This window comes from Cebus imitator, unplaced genomic scaffold (assembly GCF_001604975.1).
Source record: "Cebus imitator isolate Cc_AM_T3 unplaced genomic scaffold, Cebus_imitator-1.0 Scaffold419, whole genome shotgun sequence".
NCBI lineage: Eukaryota > Metazoa > Chordata > Mammalia > Primates > Cebidae > Cebus > Cebus imitator.
Genome location: NW_016107734.1, coordinates 653,317 through 657,141, shown reverse-complemented (window position 1 = coordinate 657,141; position 3,825 = coordinate 653,317). Strand labels below are relative to the sequence as shown.

General features: G+C 43.4%; 1 long non-coding RNA gene across 2 annotated transcripts in view; it reads left to right on the top strand.

Moving 5' to 3' along the window:
* The window catches only part of LOC108290024, a 29,795-nt gene that overhangs the window by 7,653 nt on the left and 18,317 nt on the right, over positions 1-3,825 (top strand). Inside the window, exons 2-3 of one of the 2 annotated variants that reach the window (XR_005197050.1) lie at positions 713-763; positions 3,188-3,272. This is a non-coding gene — a long non-coding RNA (uncharacterized LOC108290024). The remainder of the gene's footprint in view (positions 1-712; positions 764-3,187; positions 3,273-3,825) is intronic. The other variant, XR_001819401.2, reaches the window with a different exon arrangement.

Here is a 3,825-nt window from a genome sequence, read left to right as displayed (position 1 = left end):
TTTTGAGACGGAGTTTCGCTCTTGTTACCCAGGCTGGAGTGCAATGGCGCGATCTCGGCTCACCACAACCTCCGCCTCCTGGGTTCAGGCAATTCTCCTGCCTCAGCCTCCTTGAGTAGCTGGGATTACAGGCACGCGCCACCATGCCTAGCTAATTTTTGTATTTTTAGTAGAGACGGGGTTTCACCATGTTGACCAGGATGATCTTGAGCTCTTGACCTCGTGATCCACCCACCTCGGCCTCCTAAAGTGCTGGGATTACAGGCGTGAGCCACCACGCCCGGCCGATTTTTTTTTCACTGTAAAATATAGGCAGAATATTTAAAAATTGGCCGGGCACAGTGGCTCATCCTTACAATCCCAGCAATTTGGGAGGCTGAGGCGGGTGGATTACCTGAGGTCAGGAGTTTGAGACCAGCCTGGCCAACTGGTAAAACCCCGCATCTACTAAAAATATAAAAATTAGCCGAGTGTGGTGGCATGCGCTTGTGGTCCCAGCTATTCAGGAAGCTGAGGCATGAGAATTGCTTGAACCTGGGAGGCAGAGGTTGCAGTGAGTTGAGATCATGCCACTGTACTCCAGCCTGAGCGACAGAATGAGAGTCCATCTCAAATAATAATAATAATTAGCAGTGCATAGCTGTGTGAGAAAGGCCTGTAAATTTCTTCTAAATGCTTTATTATAATACTAATATCAGCTATGTTTTTACAGATCAGAACTTGTAATACAACCGAAGTTACTCGGCCAAGAACAAATAAACAGGTAAAATAGTTGTAAATCCTTTTTAAAAGCACAGATTAATCTTTAAGTTTTTAAAAAATAATCATTTAAAATGATAGAACTACTCCTTCCTTCACCTTCCCAAAATATCTTTTGCAGAAGCTCAATACAGGCGCTCCTTGATATATCAATATGGACAGATGCAGTGTAGGCATAACTCCAGCTTTTTTTTTTCTTTCTTCCTTTTTTTGATACAGAGGCTCACTCTGTCACCCAGGCTGGAGTGCAGTGGTGTGATCTTGGCTCACTGCAACCAGGCTCAAGCAATTCTGCCTCAGCCTCAGCCTTCTGAGTAGCAGGGATTACAGGCGTGGGACACTGTGCCTGGCTTAAGTTTTATATTTTGTGTAGAGATGAGGTTTCCCCATATTGGCCAGGCTGGTCTCAAACTCCTGGGCTCAGGTGATCCTTCTGCCTGAGCCTCCCAAAGTGCTGGGATTACAGGTGTGAGCCACCGTGCTTGGCCTATTTTATTAGATCTCTAAGCATACCTTTCTTTCATTCCCATCTTTTTGTTTGCCATTGTGCATTGTCAGAGTAAGTGACCACAATTTGTAGATATCTGCCACCTTAGGAACTTACGTTGCCAAGAGCCAATAAAATGGCCATTTAGTGTAAACTTTTACATTTTGAAAAAATAAGTGTTAGGAATCAAGTATGAATTTTATGTGTGTATTAGGTATTTACAAATTTGTGCAGTTAATCATTTTCATGAATACTAAGGTGAATAAATGTTCTCAAGTTCGGTTAATGGGTGTGTCCTAAAATACTGCTCCTTCAGCTCTCACAGTACCTTGGGGCAATTAGTGAAGGTCAGTCAGTGTGCCAAATAGATTTTGTGTAGATTATGGCTTGGAAAGTGGTTGAGAAATTCTGTAGTAGGGTAAGAAAATTATCCTTGCCCAGTAGTCCTGCAGTGGAGAAGACAAAACTCAATATTTAACTTATAAGTTAATCTCCTCAGCATGCTTTTTTTTTTTTTTTTGAGTTGGAGTCTTGCTTTGTCACCCAGGCTGGAGTGCAGTAGCATGATTTTGGCTCACCGCAACCTTTGCCTTCTGGGTTGAAGCAGTTCTCCTGCCTCAGCCTCTTGAGTAGCTAGGATTACAGGTGCATGCCACCATGCCTGGCAAATTTTTGTATTTTTAGAAGAGACGGGGTTTCATTATGTTGGCCAGGCTGGTCTCAAACTCCTGACTTTGTGATTTGCACGCCTTGGCCTTCTGAAGTACTGAGATTACAGGTGTGAGCCACAGCACCCAGCCCTCATCATGCTTTTGATTTAGCCACAGAATCAAGGTATTGGTGAAGAATTAAAGATTGGAAGTTACACATTTTTTGCTAAGGGAAATCATAGAGAAAGAAATATATTCCTGGAGGTAGAGCTTCAGTGTGGATGAGTTTGAACATGGTGAAACCTATAGAAACCTTCATTTCTAATGACAAAGCTCAAATTCAAAGTTGTGATGAGTGCAGTCACCACTTTTTTTATGGGCAGTTGTGACAGTGATTGGAGAAACTGAGAATGTGAAGCCTGTATTGTATAAAGAATATGTCAGTGCCATAGAAGACACTGCAAGAATTGGGTGCTGGAGCAGTGCCAGGCCTGCCATTGTCACCAGAGTGCAGCAGCTGTCGCCAGAAGGAGAATCCTCACTTTTGCCATCACTAACAGCACTTGATTTTGTCCCATTCATAAAAGATCTTGGAAGGAATTAAAGGTGCTTGGTGGTTCCTCATTCTAGCATAACCTTACCTGGCCTGCCTGTGGATGTGCATTTGTCTTTGGACAAAACAATTCATGTCACAGACCACATGGCAAAAGAATTTTGTGACCATCAGAATTGTCTGCGTAAACTTGCCACAGGTGCAGTGTATCTTCAGCTTGGTGAAATGTAGCTGTCACAAGTGAGAATGTGGTGGAGCCAAGAATGTGATCAAGCCTTGAAGAGTGGGAGGTAGCACCTCACTTTGTGGGGAGGGTGTGAAGTCCTGCATGGGAGGAGCAGATGCCAGAAAAGGAGGTGAGGGTGGGCAGAAAAGGAGGCCAAGCAGCAAGTGAATAGACACGCTTGACCTCAGAGGAGGAGAGTTTGATGTCTCATGTCTGATGGTAGTATTCAAATGGGGTTCACACTGGAGTTATTTTCTGTGGCTGAATGGTTCAACTACTCTGAAATCCATGGGAAAAAAACAACTCATACTAAACCCTTGAGATGCTAAGTTTTCTTTTAAAGAAAATGTTAGAAGATTTTCTGAAGCTACCAACGTTTAGCAATGTTTTCAGACCTTCTCCAACATTTTCCACTGCCTTTGTCAGCAATCAGAGACGACCTCCACACTGAGGCCAGTCTACCACTCCCCTTACCCTTTTCCTTTTTCTCTTTCCCTCCTTTCCTCATCCAGTAACTCCAGCGGGCCTCCATTGTCTCCAAGTCAACTTTCCTCCTCATCTATAACTCCTCCACACCAGCCCTGAACACCTGTTCACGTAAGTGACATTCTATTCTATATGTCTTTATTTTTAATTTTTATATATTTTATTTTATTTTTGAGGCGAAATCTCACTCTGTTGCCCAGGCTGGAGTGCAGTGGCATCATCTTGGCTCACTGCAACCTCTGCCACCCCGGTTCAAGTGATTCTGCTGCCTCAGCCTCCTAAATGGCTAGAACTACAGGTGCCCACCACCATGCCTGGCTAGTTTTTGTATTTTTTAGTAGAGATGGGGTTTCGCCATGTTGGCCAAGGCTGGTCTCAAACTCCTGACCTCAGGTGATCTGCCCGCCATGGCCTCCCAAAGTGTTGGGATTACAGGTGTTAATCACCATGCCTAGTTCATGATTTACTATTTATAAGAACATGAACTTACTACTTGTGTAACATTTATCCCTGTATTTTAGATGGGAGTTGCTGAGGTGGTATGAGGTTTGGTGTCTACATCCAGCATCTCAGGGAAATTGCCAAGTTGTTCAGATTCTGTTATATTATGTGAGGTTGTTTGTCAGCTTCATAGCTTACTACTATGAAATAAAGGGAATTTTTT